This window comes from Pseudophryne corroboree, chromosome 5, assembly GCF_028390025.1.
Source record: "Pseudophryne corroboree isolate aPseCor3 chromosome 5, aPseCor3.hap2, whole genome shotgun sequence".
Lineage (NCBI taxonomy): Eukaryota > Metazoa > Chordata > Amphibia > Anura > Myobatrachidae > Pseudophryne > Pseudophryne corroboree.
The window spans coordinates 119,304,071-119,320,989 of record NC_086448.1 but is presented as its reverse complement, the minus strand read 5'-3'; the positions used below and the strand labels follow the sequence as shown (position 1 = coordinate 119,320,989).

Sequence of the window (16,919 nt, the reverse complement as noted above, 5' to 3'; positions counted from 1 at the left end):
CAAGCAGGTAGGTTCGCTTCTCTCCCCTCAGTCCCACGTAGCAGTGAGTCTGTTGCCAGCAGATCTCACTGAAAATAAAAAACCTAACAAATACTTTCTTTTCTAGGAAGCTCAGGAGAGCCCCTAGGGTGCATCCAGCTCTGGCCGGGCACAGATACTAACTGAGGTCTGGAGGAGGGGCATAGAGGGAGGAGCCAGTGCACACCAGATATAGTACCTAATCTTTCTTTTAAGAGTGCCCAGTCTCCTGCGGAGCCCGTCTATACCCCATGGTCCTTACGGAGTACCCAGCATCCACTAGGACGTCAGAGAAATGTACAAATACATTCAGGGGCAATATAGGGAATTATCAGACTATTGGTTTGTCAAGAGATCTGTATAAAGAACGCTTGGCCACCCAGTAAGGTTAGAGGAAAGGACGTTCAACACCCAGTGAAGGAAGGGATTCTTCACTGTGAGGGCGATAAAGATTTGGAATTCTCTGCCGGAGAAGGTTGTAATAGCTGACTCAATAGATAAAATTCAAAACTGGTTTAGACAATTATCTAGCAGAAAAATATATCAAATTGTCTTTTTTCAACCTCAACAACTATGTAACTATGCAAGTAACACGCTTCAGAGAAGAAATTTGGTTAATTAAACCTCAAAAAGGACTCCTTGCCCCAGGCAGGCAGTTGTGCATCTGTATCGCACAGAGGGTGTGATTCCGAGTTGATCGTAGCCCTGCAAAACTTTGCAGAGCTACGATCATGACCATAGACATACGGGGGGATGCCCGGCACAAGGCTACCAGGGATAAACTGCAGCGTGCGATCGGGTCAGAATGACCCCCAGAGTCACCAGTTTATAAACGGGATGCATCAAAGCTAAAAGTGCGATATAACCTCAGAAAATGCAGTTTTCTGAGGTTTGGATGGTTTTCTCATGTGCACCAAGCTCCAGAACGCAATACATTGCAGAGCTTGGTTGTGATGAGCAACGGCATCTTCAGATGGCATTACCAACAAGAAGGTTATTCACATTTCCCCCTGAGAGGGTCCATTCAGATCCCTCCCATCCCGGATTTAGGACCCGGGAGTCCTATCACAAAGTACAGTTCTTACTGGGAGAGATGTCCTTTGCGATTTTCTTCAAGCATACAACGTTAATAAATGCCGTTATGCTTACGATGACTGGCAGGATGCCGCATCATGCATATTGCCCTGTGGGTCGGGTCTACTAAAATGTACCATTTGCGTGTTTTCCTGTAAAAGCAGAGATTTTACAAGGCTGTTACCAGGTGGGGCAGCTCGTGACATAAAGATAGCCTTACATGGAAGGCACTTCCTTCCTGAAGGCTCACGTGAAAGGAGACTTAGAATTAAGGAAAGTGTTTAGAAAAACTTGAAATGTTTTGGAAATGGTTCTGTCTATGCAATCCTGATCAACATGGGAAATCTGTTCCATCCTTCCAAGCCAGCCGCAGGCAAACTGCTACCTTGTGTAAGGTGATTATTCTGTATTTTTATTGCTGTTATTTTGCATTTGCTTTTGTATTTGTATGTTTATTTTGTAACCTTTAATCAGTAGTGTATTCTGTAAGCATTACACTGTTTTTGTATATTAAATTGCCATTTAGTAAGTTGATGGTCTTATTGCTCCCAACGGATCCAAAGCCAGTTAGTTTGCTACTGAAGTGTAAACTTATGAATTATGAATGAGGGAAATACTAACTGGATAGCTAATTAATGCAGAGTTGCGAAATTCTGCAATTAAAGTATAGGCTCGCAGTAACCTTTTTTTTACTAGGTGGTGGCAGTTACCAGAGTTAAAGAGTAATACCCAGATTGGGTGGTATTCATGTGACCGCCGGTCAGCCGACCGACAGTCACATGACCTCCTCCACCATCCCGACAGCTCGCTATCCCGATGGTCGGCATGCCGACCAACAGGGACTATGTCCACTTGTGGGGGTCCACGACACCCATAGAGTGGGAATAGAACCCGTGGCGACCGCAGGTCGCCACCGAGCCCGCAAGGGGCTTGCTGCACTCGCCCCTTCCCGCCAGGATCCCGGCGTCTGTATGCTGCCGCGATCCCGGCGTCGGTAAGCTGACCGGCGGTCTCCTGTAAAGCAACTGAATAATTATCAATTTACTAGGTGATTCATCGCACCCTACGGGCGCTCTTCACACCGTCGCAAGGGGCTATGCCCCCTTAACCCTTGCACGCCCTTGGGGCGTGCAATATTTTTGTTATATGGAGTATTACCTCCAGTCAATTTTGTGAGTGGTTAAAAATTGCACGGACAAAAGGCGTGCAATGGTTAAGGGGCTGTTGCCCCTTCCGATGGCGTGAACAGCGCACGCAGGGCAGGATGAATCAACTAGTAGGTGCTGTGGTTGGGGGAGTGGCAGGTGTAGGGGAGACGCGGATGGGGGGATGAATGAAGGGAATGGGGTGTGCATGGAGCAGGGGGGAGGACACCCTACCTTCCATCATGGTGGGGCACAATCTCATTCCTCCATGTGCCAGTAGGCGAGGGGCAGAATGCAGCTAGGACCTGGCTGCGGTTATCACACACAGGACGAAGGAGGAGGATGCTGAGACTGAAGCTGTGCTGAGGGAAAGTCACCCGGGAGCTGCCGCCGCCACCATCCCTGCTGCCAGGAACCAGCCAATCCCCTCCATCCCCTGTGTCACGTCATGCGGCCACCTCACACACAGAGCTGCACAGTGCACAGTACACACATACACCGTGCTGCTGCTGGCGACACACGTCACGGGGCCTGGCCGGTGACGCAGGTGCCCCCTCCCACCCTGCCCATGGTAACGGTCCAGGGCACCAACTGACCCCGCCTGCATACTGCCCTAGTGCCGCACCAACACCGTTACCCGATCCATCCTCATCACCTTGAAGGGAGTGTGGGGGGTGCAGGGCTGTACTGTAATAATAACAGCTTGGAGTGAGTGTGGATCACCTACTTAAATATAAAATAAGATTTATGGTAAAAACTTACCGTTGTTAAATCTCTTTCTGCGAGGTACACTGGGCTCCACAAGGAATAACATCTGGGTGTAGAGTAGGATCTTGATCCGAGGCACCAACAGGCTCAAAGCTTTGACTGTTCCCAAGATGCATAGCGCCGCCTCCTCTATAACCCCGCCTCCGTGCACAGGAGCTTAGTTTTCGTTAACCAGCCTAATGCAGTAGCAGGTAACAGAGACAACAATCGGTAGAAGCCACACACACCACACACTCACCACAGGAGAGGGTGTCATCGGCTAATGCCATACCAACCCAAAGAAGCAAAGTGCACCTCGCAGAAAGATTTAACAACGGTAAGTTCTTACCATAAATCTCGTTTTCTGCTGCGGGGTACACTGGGCTCCACAAGGAATAACATCGGGGATGTCCTAAAGCAGTTCCTTATGGGAGGGGACGCACTGTAGCAGACACAAGAACCCGGTGTCCAAAGGAAGCATCCTGGGAGGCGGAAGTATCGAAGGCACAGACCCTTATGAACGTGTTCACTGAGGACCACGAAGCCGCCTTGCACAATTGTTCAAGGGTCGCACCACGGCGGGCCGCCCAAGAAGGTCCAACAGACCGAGTAGAATGGGCTTTGATGGTAACAGGAGCTGGCAGACCAGCCTATACATAAGCATGTGCAATCACCATTCTAATCCATCTGGCTAAGGTCTGCTTGTTAGCAGGCCAGCCACGTTTGTGAAATCCAAACAGCACAAAGTGAGAGAATCAGACTTCCTAATGGAGGCAGTTCTCTTCACATAGGGGGTAATTCCAAGTTGATCGCAGCAGGAATTTTGTTAGCAGTTGGGCAAAACCATGTGCACTGCAGGGGAAGCAGATATAACATGTGCAGAAAGAGTTAGATTTGGGTGGGTTATTTTGTTTCTGTGCAGGGTAAATACGGGCTGCTTTATTTTTACACTGCAATTTAGATTGCAGATTGAACACACCACACCCAAATCTAACTCTTTCTCTGAACATGTTACATCTGCCTCCCCTGCAGTGCACATGGGCCCTCATTCCGAGTTGTTCGCTCGCAAGGCGAATTTAGCAGAGTTACACACGCTAAGCCGCCGCCTACTGGGAGTGAATCTTAGCTTCTTAAAATTGCGACCGATGTATTCGCAATAATGCGATTACTAACTACTTAGCAGTTTCAGAGTAGCTCCAGACTTACTCTGCCTGTGCGATCATTTCAGTGCTTGTCGTTCCTGGTTGACGTCACAAACACACCCAGCGTTCGCCCAGGCACTCCCACCGTTTCTCCGGCCACTCCTGCGTTTTTTCCGGAAACGGTAGCGTTTTCAGCCACACGCCCCTGAAACGCCGTGTTTCCGCCCAGTAACACCCATTTCCTGTCAATCACATTACGATCGCCGGAGCGAAGAAAAAGCCGTGAGTAAAAATACTTTCTTCATAGTAAAGTTACTTGGCGCAGTCGCAGTGCGAACATTGCGCATGCGTACTAAGCGGATTTTCACTGCGATGCGATGAAAAATACCGAGCGAACAACTCGGAATGAGGGCCCATGTGCACTGCAGGGGAAGCAGATATAACATGTGCAGAAAGAGTTAGATTTGGGTGGGTTATTTTGTTTCTGTGCAGGGTAAATACGGGCTGCTTTATTTTTACACTGCAATTTAGATTGCAGATTGAACACACCACACCCAAATCTAACTCTTTCTCTGAACATGTTACATCTGCCTCCCCTGCAGTGCACATGGGCCCTCATTCCGAGTTGTTCGCTCGCAAGGCGATTTTAGCAGAGTTACACACGCTAAGCCGCCGCCTACTGGGAGTGAATCTTAGCTTCTTAAAATTGCGAACGATGTATTCGCAATATTGCGATTACAAACTACTTAGCAGTTTCAGAGTAGCTTCAGACTTACTCGGCATCTGCGATCAGTTCACTGCTTGTCGTTCCTGGTTTGACGTCATAAACACACCCAGCGTTCGCCCAGACACTCCTCCGTTTCTCCGGCCACTCCTGCGTTTTTTCCGGAAACGGTAGCGTTTTTTCCCACACGCCCATAAAACGGCCAGTTTCCGCCCAGTAACACCCATTTCCTGTCAATCACATTACGATCGCCTGAGCGAAGAAAAAGCCGTGAGTAAAAATCCTAACTACATAGCAATTTTACTTGGCGCAGTCGCAGTGCGGACATTGCGCATGCGCATTAAGCGGAAAATCGCTGCGATGCGAAGATTTTTACCGAGCGAACAACTCGGAATGAGGGCCATGGTTTTGCCCAATTGCTAACAAACTTGCTGCTGCGATCAACTCAGAATTATCCCCATAGATACGGAGAGCCCGTACCACATCCAAAGACCGCTCTTTGGAAGACAACTCAGGAGAACTAAAGGCCGGAACCACAATCTCCTGATTAAGGTGGAAGGAAGACACCACCTTGGGTAGATAACCCGGACGCGTTCTAAGAACCGGCCGGTCATGGTGAAAAATCAGATAGGGGGACTTACAAGACAATACAAGGCACCCAAGTCCGAGACCCTTGTAGCTGACGCGATAGCCATCAAAAACAAAACCTTAAGGGAAAGCCACTTAAGGTCTGCAGACTCTTGCAAGGCCTCCAGAACCACCGACAGATCCCAAGGGGCCACAGGCGGTACATAAGGAGGCTGAATCCGCAACACACCCTGAGTGAAAGTATGAACATCCGGTAGGGTAGCAATCTTTCTCTAAACCAAACCGACAAGGCAGATATGTGAACCTTGAGGGAGGCCAGACGAAGGCCTAAGTCCAGGCCCTGTTGTAGGAAGGCCAACAGTTTGACCGTACTAAACTTGACAACGTCATGATTATGAGACGCGCACCAAGTAAAGTAAGAATTTCAGACCCCATGGTAAATCCGAGCAGAAGCCGGCTTACGGGCCTTCAACATAGTTTGAATGACCGCCTCAGAAAAACCCTTGGCCCTCAAGACGGAAGCTTCAAAAGCCACGCGGGCCAAGTCCTGGTAAACACAAGGGCCCTGAACGAGGAGGTCTGGTTATTGTGGAAGTAGAAGGGGACGATCTAGCGAGAGGCCCTGTAGATCAGAGAACCAGTGCCGTCTGGGCCACACTGGAGCGATCAGAAGTAGGATTCCTCCTTCTTGCTTGAACTTCCTTATTACTCTGGGCAGGAGTGACACTGGAGGGAACACATACGGCAGCCGAAAGTTCCATGGAATTGCCAGAGCGTCCACGAACGCTGCTTGAGGATCCCTTGTCCTTGCTCCGAAGACCGGAACCTTGTGATTGTGTCAAGACGCCATCAGGTCCACATCTGGCCCCACTTGTTGAAACATCTCTGGATAGAGGCTCCACTCTCCGGCGTGTACGTCCTGACGACTGAGAAAGTCCGCTTCCCAGTTTAGGACCCCCAGAATGAACACTGCGGATATGGCCGGCAGATGGCGTTCTGCCCACTGAAGAATCCGTGATACTTCCCTCATTGCCATGCAGCTTCGAGTGCCGCCTTGATGATTGATGTACGCCACCGTGGTGGCGTTGTCCGATTGTACCTGAATAGGTCTGGTCTGTATCAAATGCTGGTCCAGGTTTAGTGCATTGAACACCGCCCACAGTTCCAGAATGTTTATCGGGAGTAGAGACTCCTCCTCGGTCCACCAACCCTGAAGGGAGTGTTGTTCCAACACCGCGCCCCAACCTCTCAGACTGGCATCCGTCGTCAGCAGGACCCAGTTGGATATCCAGAAGGGACGACCCCTGCTCAATCAATGGTCCTGAAGCCACCAGCTCAGTGACAGACGGACCTCCGGAGACAAGATCATTTGAGATCTGATCCGGAGAGGCAGGCCGTCCCACTTGGCAAGAATTAACTTCTGCAGAGGGCGAGAATGGAATGGAGCATACTCCACCATGTCGAAAGCTGACACCATGAGACCTAGCACAGGCATTGCCGAATGTATCGACACTTGCGGACGAGACAGGAAGCATCGAATCCTGTCCTTAAGCTTCAGGACTTTCTCCTGAGACAAGAATAACTGCTGGTTGTGAGTGTCCAATAACGCTCCCAATGTGCACCATGATCCGAGCAGGAACCAGGGAAGATTTCTTCCAGTTGACTAGCCACCCGTGGGCTTTCATGAACTGGACAGTCAGATCTAGACGACGCAGGAGAATTTCTGGGGAATTTGCTAGGGTCAACAAATTGTCCAGGTGCGGCAGGATCCTGACCCCTTGACGGTGGAGTACAGCTGTCATTACTGCCATTACTTTGGTGAAAACTCGTGGAGCCGTTGTCAAAGGTAATGAAGGTTGCCCACCCCAAACCACAAGTACTGCTGATGTAACATTGCAATAGGAATATGCAGGTAGGCATCCGGTATGTCCAGGGAGACCATATAGTCCTCAGGTTCCAAGGCCAGAACAACAGAGCGTAGAGTTTCCATACGAAACTTGGAGACCCTCACATACTTGTTCAAGGACTTGAGATTGAGAATGGGCCGCGAGGACTCGTTCGGTTTCGGGACTAGAAACCTTGCCTCTCTGAGCCAGGGGCACCTGTACTACCACTCCTGTGGTCAGGAGGGATTGTACCACCGAATAAAGAGTGTTTGCCTTCACCGGGTCCAAAGGGACATCTGTCAGGTAAAATCGATGAGAGGGATGTTTCTTGAAGGATACGGCATAACCTCGAGTGACGACTTCCCTTACCCAGGCATCGGAAGTGGTCTTCAACCATTCCCGGGCAAAACCTAGAAGCCGGCCCCCCTCCCTGTGATCACCCAGGGAGAGGCCCGCCCCATCATGCGGCAGGCTTGTCAGTTTTGGAAGCAGGCTGACAGGCAGCCCAGGCCCGCTTTGGTCTGGGCTTGGCAGGTTTGGAAGTACGACCTTGTTTCGGGTACGCCTGACCTCTTGCTTTACCTGGAGGACGAAAGGGCTTAGAGAAAGTACTTTTAGCCTTCTGTGCGAAAGGAGTCGTACTTGGTAGGCAAGCTGTTTTAGCAGAAGCCAGGTCAGCCACAATCTTATTGAGGTCTTTAATAAAAAGAATGTCTCCCTTAAAAGGAAGCACCTCCAGGGTTTTCTTAGAATTCATATCCACAGACCAGGATCTCAACCAAAAGGATACGTCGAGCCAAGATGGACATAGTGACAGCCTTTGCCACCAGCACCCCGGCATCGGAAGCCGCTTCCTTAAGGTAAAGAAAAGCTGTGGCAATATATGAGAGACATTGGGGGTCATTCCGAGTTGTTTGCTCGTTATATTTTTCTCGCAACGGAGCGATTAGTCGCTAATGCGCATGCGCAATGTCCGCAGTGCGACTGCGCCAAGTAAATTTGCTATGCAGTTAGGTATTTTACTCACGGCATTACGAGGTTTTTTCTTCGTTCTGGTGATCGTAATGTGATTGACAGGAAGTGGGTGTTTCTGGGCGGAAACTGGCCGTTTTATGGGTGTGTGCGAAAAAACGCTATCGTTTCTGGGAAAAACGCGGGAGTGTCTGGCCGAACGCTGGGAGTGTTTGTGACGTCAAACCATTAACGAAACTGACTGAACTGATCGCAGTTGCCGAGTAAGTGTGGAGCTACTCAAACTGCTAAGAAGTGTCTATTCGCAATTTTGCTAATCTATCGTTCGCAATTTTGATAAGCTAAGATTCACTCCCAGTAGGCGGCGGCTTAGCGTGTGCAAAGCTGCTAAAAGCAACTTGCGAGCGAACAACTCGGAATGAGGGCCCATTGTCTGGCATGTTCAGAAACGTTGGAAGGTAGCTCCACCTCCAGCTCCTGAGCCCATGCTTCAACAGCTTCAGCAGCCCATGTCGCTGCAATGGTTGGTCTATACACAGCCCTCGTTAGGGTGTAAATCACTTTCAAACAACCCTCCACACGTCTATCCATCGGTTCCTTCAGAGAGGTGACGGCAGTCACTGGCAGAGCTGAGGAAACTACCATGTGTGCAACATGAGAATCTACAGGCGGAGGAGTTTCACAATTCTTACATAGCTCCGCAGAGAGAGGATAGCGAACCAACAGTCTCTTATGCGGTGTGAATTTTGTTCCTGGATTTTCCCAGGATTCCTGACGTATGTCAGCCAGGTGTTGAGAATGAGGTAAGACTTGTTTAACCACCTTCTTACATTTAAATCTGTCCGGATTTTTAGAGACAGTCTCAGGCTCAGGATCATCAGAGACCTGAAGAATGAGCCTGATAGCCTCAATTAAATCAGGGACATCCACCAGTGACTTCCCTTCCCCGTCAGAAGCATCTGAGTCAGGGTCTGTGGGGTCAGTATATGCGCCATCCTCCTCAGAGGATGTGTCCGGAACAGCGGTAGATTGTGAGGACGTAGCGGCCCGTTTAGAAGACTTCTTAGTTCTAGGCGGGCGGGAGTGAGACTTATTTTTAGTCAGTGATCGGTTCAAGTGCTGTAACTGAGATGAGATTTGATCTGCCCATGGCGGATTGACTGCAGGGACCATAAACTGCTGCACTGGCATAGGAGGCCCCACAGGGGTCGTACGTTTTGTTACCAGCGTATTTAATAACGTGGAGAAGGTAGCCCAAGGTGGGTCATTAGTGGTCCCCGGTGCTACAGACCCTCTGGGAGGTAAGGAACCCCCTGAACCTGAACTCTGCTGCCATGTTGTCCCCAAAAGAGTCTGCAGCATCACCACCACGCAATGTGGGAGAAGCCCCAGATCCGTTGCCCTGTGTAGCGGACATAGCGATAAGCTCAATATCAGGCAACCTAGAACAATAGTAGCAGCGATATACCTAGCAAGAACTCCCAGTGCAGTGTGTCAACACAAACCGGGAATCCAAGAGATACATGATGACTATAAATCACAAAGAAAAATACACAATAAGTATATCTTGTGAAATACCTATACCAGTTAATAAACCTGACGCACTTAGCCCCCTCAGGTTACAGGATATAGGAGCAGCAAGCTGAGTGAAATACACGAGATGGGAGCCACGCAGCAGCTACATGCACACACACATATAGTCACAAATGTACAATGCAGAAGTTATTCCAAACAATAAGACTGCACTGGACTAGCAATACAAAGTGATACTCAGTATAGCTATATAGATATATATATATACAAATAGTAGATATAACAAAACACAGTAAGTACTGGATGTATATCACTGGGTGTTTGTACCACACAATCCTGACTGTATGCACTCTTTCTTAACTAACACTGTCCACTGACAGGTAGAATACTTATGTGTCCTATAAAATGCACAGCGCTGACAAGCAGGCAGCTTTACAGAGAAGGATTTGCCCCAGCAGTCCCAGGAACAGCGCAGCTTCGTGTAATGGCGGCTGACAGGCAGTGAGGGAGATATACATGCAGCTCCAGAGCGGGAACATTTACCCAAATGGCGCACTGGGGCTGGGGGAGGGGCTACAGGTCAGGCCTTATTCCCCTGCTGGCTTCCCCACCGGGCGCTGTGGGCTGTAATGAAAAGGTTTTTCACAAGAGACAAAAACCATACCTGTGCCCTGTGTCCTGGAAGCTAGTGGAGCGGCTGCCCTTTACAGTGTCCACGCCAGCGCGCGCGGGGCCCGCCTCCCAGGGCCGCGCTGGATCGCGATTACAAAGAGACCCCTTACCTCCCCTTCTAATGCGGCCACGTGATCCGGGAGACAGCGGCGAATGTGTGACTAACTTATGAAGAACACCGGAGCCTCCGCTGCAGTGACCTGGCAACCAGGGCGCCGGGAGTATACGGCGCCGCTGGGGGAGTGATGGAGCTGCAGCAGGGGATATCTGACGGACATCTAACACTGCTGCAGCCCAGAAGACTTCAGATATTCTTTCTTCTGAAATTTGCTTTTCTTAGGACTGCAGGAGCAGCGCCCCTGTTGATATGCCTGCTTACTGCATGGCACCAACCTCAAGGCACACTAACAGTCCTGGTTTTAGTGATATCCATGCTTGAGCACAGGTGACTTAATAAGAACCTCACTTATTTTGATTTAACCATCTGTGCTGAAGCGGGATACGGTCTTTAGGTCGACAGGGACTCTAGGTCGACATGAGTTTTTTTTAAATCATTTTTTTACGTTTTTCATACTTTACGATCCACGTGGACTACAATTGGGAACGGTAAACTGAGGCATGGCGAACAAACACGGTGCACTAATTGGGGTTCCCGGTCACTGTATGGAGAAAACGACACCAAAAAAAAGGTAAAAACAAAACTCATCGACCTTTTCTCATGTCGACCTAGTGCATGTCAACCTAGAAACCATGTCAACCTACTTACTGTCGACCAATAGTGGTCGACCTAAGTCTAATCTACCTAACATACCACACCCGCTGAAGCGTGCTATCACTAAAACCTGCACTGTTAGTGTGCCTTGAGGACCGAGGTTGAGAATGCCTCGTTTATAGAATGCAAGCTACTGTAGATACTGTTTGGAACACTTCTCCACGCTTTAGAAGGTTTGATACGTTATATATACAGATGGTCCTCACTTACCGACCTACCTGCTTACTGATCGCTCTGACTTTCGACCAGCTGGAAACAATAGCGCAGCATTTCAGCAATGTGTCGTCAGTACAGTATGCGGCACAGCATCTCAGCAGCACATCATATATACAGATACACTTATCGACTGATTCATTTAATGACCAAGGCGTCTATGTATTAAAGGACTAAATCAGACCTGATCGAAGATGTGCTATTTAGCACATCTACGATCAGTCACACAGACATGCGGGGGGACGCCCAGCACAGGGCTAGCCCGCCCCGCATGTCAGGCCGACCCCCCCGCACAAGTACAAAAGCATCACACAGCAGCAATGCTTTTGTACTGTAGGAGAAGCTCCCTGGCAGGGGCTACTCGTCGCTGTGAGGGTCGCAGCGGCTGCGTGTGACTTCACGCAGCCGCCATGGCCCGCCCCTCCCAACGGTCCGGGCACATTTGCATTCCCTGGTCCGTGCCCCCTAAACGACGACGGCCCACCCCCTCCAACCTCTGCCTGTCAATCAGGCAGATGAGACTGCACGGCTGAGACAGCCGTCGAGTGTCTGGCATGCTCCGGTACATGCGCAGTTCAGACCTAATCGGCTGTTGTGCAAAAAACGCACAGCAGCGATCAGGTCTGAATTAGGCCCTAAGCCTTGGAGAGAGATAAAGTACCAGCCAATCAGCTCCTAACTTCCCTTTTTCAAAACCAGTCGGAGCCGATTAGCTGGTACTTTATCTCTGTTCACTTTATCTCTAAGGGGTAAATGTATTATAGCTGCACGGATCGGGACAGCGACAAGATGTATAAACATCTTGTCTGCCGGGCTCCCCCCTCCGGCGATGCCCCCCTAAGCACACAGCTTAGTGCTGATGAGCTGTGTGCCCCTATCCGTACGGCTCCACTGCACATGCGCAGGATCTCGCTATATCCCCTGCGCAGTCCGGAGCCGGCACCCACCACAGCCAGGGACAGCTCTGTCCCTGCTGTGGAGATAGGGTATCGCCACATGCAGCTGTCGAAATCGAGCATCTGTATCTCTGTGTATACGGCAGGGTGTGGAGCATCTGAAGCGTTAGCTGCGAGGTTGTACATTTCCCACCTGAGTAGTCCCTGCATGGTACTAACTACAGTATAGACCACAAAGAGTGGCAGAATGAGGGGGTGTATCAAAACTAGTGCACAGGTAAACAGCACACAAAAAAAAGTGACGTAGCCATGGCAACCAGCCGCTATTATGTGTGGGTGACAGCTGCTATGATGTCTGCTATCACAGTCTTTATCATTGGCAACAGTGGAAAGGACAGGTGTGGTGCGTGACAGGTGTGAGATGTCTTTCCAGCAACAGTTTGCACCTGGTGTTAAAGCAAGGCTGGTGCTTTAAAAACTGTACCATGGGCATTTTCTGCAGAGAATATACATGGTGGTAAGTGTAGGTAGGGGGAGAAGAAAAACATACAGCACTCCCTAAAAATGATAAGTGCTGCACCAAGTGTCCAGCAATCACTCCCCTAACACTACTGGCACAAAGCAGCACTTTCCTCTCAGTGCTGGTAACGTGTGCAGGTACAGCTCAGACAATGGATTATTCCATCATGTTTACTTACAATAAATATAGGTGACTACAGGTCTGTAGCTACATTATATACCTTACCTGCACACTTGAGGGTGGCTGCACACAAGCAGTGAGTGCAATCATGACAGCAGCAGCACGCAAACTGCCTCCCTCCCTCACTGCTACAGAAACCTCCCCTTTCAGCTTCTGCATCACTTCCCCTAGTTAAAAGGGAAATGTATTAAAAGGGCGATGCTTTAACTCCTCTGTAGTCTTGTGAGACACACTTTCAGTTGCACTGACAGACAGGGACATCTCACCTGAATTATTTCAGAGTGGTTTTCACACTGGTTTGAAACAAAAATGAAAAACCAGCCAGCAGCTCTGTATGTCAGCAGTGTGAGATGAACTTGTTTACTTACGTGGTATTTCGACTGCCGGGATTCCAACAACCAGGATCTTAACCGCATACCAGGGCCGATTCAGACCAGATCGCTAGGCTGCGTTTTCTCACAGCTTGCGATCAGATCTGAATTGCGCATGAGTATGCACCTTTATTTATACTGCACCAAAAGGGATCCGCAGTGCCCAATTTCAGAGTACATAAACAAAATAAAACAAGAAAATAGTGACTTGCAGTTGAAGGCAATATAGGACAAGTACAGGATAAATAAACATAGCTACAGCAGCAGACGACACTGACATGGTGCCGTTTAAGTAAGAGAAGAATAAGCACAAGAGGGTTGAGGGCCCTGTTCGTGAGAGCTTACATTCTAAAGGGGATGGGCTGACAGAACAGGGGTGGAACAGATGGGGTAGACACATACTTGCCTACCTGACCCTCTCCATGAGGGAGAAAATGCTCTGTTCCTGGACTTTCCTGGTAATGTATGATTGCCATCACCTATGGTGAAACACCTTTCTTATTAATTAACTAGCTCACCACAGGTGATGGCAATCATACATTACCAGGAAAGTCCAGGAACAGAGCATTTTCTCCCTCATGGAGAGGGTCAGTTAGGCAAGTATGGGTAGACAGTGAGTGAGGAACAGAGGGTTAGGATGAGATTTTCGCTGGGTTTGGTGAAGAAGTGGGTCTTCAAAGCCCGTTTGAAGTTTTGTAGAGAGGTGGAGACTTGGAGGGGGAGAGATAGAGAATTTCAGAGAAAGGGAGCAGCACGTGAGAAATCTTGAAAGTAGGAGTAGGAGGAAGTAATCAGTAGGCAGGAGAGGTGGCGTGTATTAGCGGAGCGAAGAGGATGGGTGGGGGTGTAAAGGGAAATAAGGTCAGAGATGTAAATGGAGAGGAGTGGGTGAGGGCTTTGTAAGTGAGTGTGAGAAGTTTGAATTGGATGCTGAAAGGGAAGGGAAGCCAGTGAAGGTAGGCTGACCATATTATCCCTTTAACCTGGGACACTCATGAATTACACAGGTTCTGTGGCTGGCCAACTACAAGCCTGCATTTCTCCTGGTTTTAAGCAGCCACAGAACCTGTGTAATTCATGAGTGTCCCAGGTTAAAGGGATAATATGGTCAGCCTAGTGAAGGGCTTGTAGAAGAAGGGAGGTGGATGTAGTGCATTTGGTGAGGAAGATGAGCCGGGCTGCAGCATTGAGGACAGATTTGGATGGAGAAAGGCATTTGCCAGGGATGCCAGTCAGGAGGAGATTACAGTAATCTAGGAGTCTATTTACTAAGCCTTGGATGGAGATAAAGTGGACAGAGATAAAGTGCCAGCCAATCAGCTTCTAACTGCCATGTCACAGGCTGTGTTTGAAACATTATAGTTAGGAGCTGATTGGCTGGTACTTTATCTCTGTCCACTTTATCTCCTTCCAAGGCTTAGTAATACCCCTTTTCCATCTATGAGCACGGGTCACAGCCGGGAGCCTGACACGGGTGCTACCCGGCTGCGGCCCGTGCTCAGCCCCCTTTCTCATACGTCCTAGAGGATGCTGGGGATGCTTCAATAACCATGGGGTATAGACGGGATCCGCAGGAGACATGGGCACTTTAAGACTTTAAAAGGGGTGTGAACTGTCTCCTCCCTCTATGCCCCTCCTCCAGACTCCAGTTAGATTCTGTGCACAGGGAGACTGGTCACACACAGGGGAGCTCTACTGAGTTTCTCTGGAAAAGACTTTATGTTAGGTTTTTTATTTTCAGGGAGACCTGCTGGCAACAGGCTCCCTGCTTCGAGGGACTGAGGGGAGAGAAGCAGACCTACTTCTGTGAGTTTCAAGGCTCTGCTTCTTAGGCTACTGGACACCATTAGCTCCAGAGGGTTCGATCACTTGGTACACCTAGCTGCTCGTTCCCGGAGCCGCGCCGTCACCTCCCCTTGCAGAGACAGAAGAAAGAAGCTGGGTGAGTAAAAGAAGAAACGAAGACTTCAGTGACAGCAGAAGACTTCAGGTCCTGAGGTACCGCGCAGCGGTCGCGCTGCGCACCATGCTCCCAATCACACAGTGGCACTGACAGGGTGCAGGGCTCAGGGGGGGCGCCCTGGGCAGCATGGGGACCTGAAAGGACTGGCAAAGTATATGTAAAGTGCCTAGGCACTCAATATAGACCCCCGCCAGTATAACATTCTTAAATTGAGCGGGACTGAAGCGCGCGGGTGAGGGGCGTGGCTTAGTCCCCACAGCTCTGACCAGCGCTATTTTCTCTTCACAGAAGCTGCAGAGACGCTGGCCCTGTCCTCCACACTGCTGTACAAGTAACATGGTGCAAAACCGGGGGGGGCAACAGTAGATTTGGTGCTATTATCTATATATAAAAGCGCTAGCAGGTCTGAGGCATTGTATGTAAAGTTTCAGTACCGGGTTGGGCTCTGGGTTGTGAGCTGGCAAACTCCCTCTGTGTCTTTCTACAGGCTTTGCTGTGGGTCTGTCCCCTATAGCCCAGTGTGATTGTGGGTGTCGGTACGTGTGTGTCGAAATGTCTGAGGCTGAGTGCTCTTCCCAGGAGGAAGCCGGAGTGGGGACAGAAAAGGAGGTGGAGTGACCCTGTCGGCACCGCCGACTGCTGAATGGGTAAATATGTTGAGTGTTTTGAATGCAAATGTGGCTCGGTTGACTAAGAGATTAGATAAATCAGAGTCTAAGAACCAGACATGGAGGAAATCCATGGAAGATGCATTGTCACAAGCTCAGACCCCTTCGGGGTCACAGAAACGTGCATTTACCCAGATAGTAGATACAGATACCGACACGGACTCTGGTTCCAGTGTTGACTATAGTGATGCCAGATTAAATAATAAACTGGCTAAGAGCATTCAGTACATGATTATGGCGATAAAAGACGTATTACATATCACGGAGGACCCTGCTGTTCCTGATACTAGGGTCTGTATGTTTAAAGGAAAGAAACCTGAGGTAACGTTTCCTCCCTCTCATGAACTGAACGCTCTTTTTGAAAAGGCTTGGGAAAATCCTGACAAGAAGGGGCAGGTTCCCAAAAGAATTCCAGTGGCATATCCGTTCCCCTCGGAGGACAGGGAAAAGTGGGAGTCAACCCCCACAGTGGACAAAGCTCTATCGCGTCTGTCCAAGAAGGTGGCGCTTCCGTCTCCGGACACGGCAGCCCTAAAGGATCCTGCGGATCGTAAGCCGGAAAATACACTAAAATCCATTTATGTCACTACAGGTTCGCTACTCAGGCCTGCCGTTGCTTCGGCGTGGGTGAGTAGCGCTATTGAAAAATGGGCAGATAACTTGTCATCTGAGATAGATACCCTGGATAGGGATAACGTGCTTTTGACTCTGGGTCATATCAGGGACGCTGCAGCATATTTAAAAGAAGCTGCAAGGGATATTGGCCTTTTGGGATCAAGGGCCAATGCCATGGCTGTCTCGGCTAGAAGGGCATTGTGGATTCATCAATGGAATG

General features: G+C 49.5%; 1 protein-coding gene across 1 annotated transcript in view; it reads right to left on the bottom strand.

The window, feature by feature from the left end:
- The window catches only part of THNSL1 (threonine synthase like 1), a 61,221-nt gene extending 47,981 nt beyond the window's left edge, over positions 1 to 13,240 (bottom strand). The window contains exon 1 of the mRNA XM_063921633.1: positions 13,128 to 13,240. The gene's annotated coding sequence lies outside the window, so the exon portion shown is untranslated. The remainder of the gene's footprint in view (positions 1 to 13,127) is intronic.
- Between the last annotated feature and the right edge of the window lie 3,679 nt (positions 13,241 to 16,919).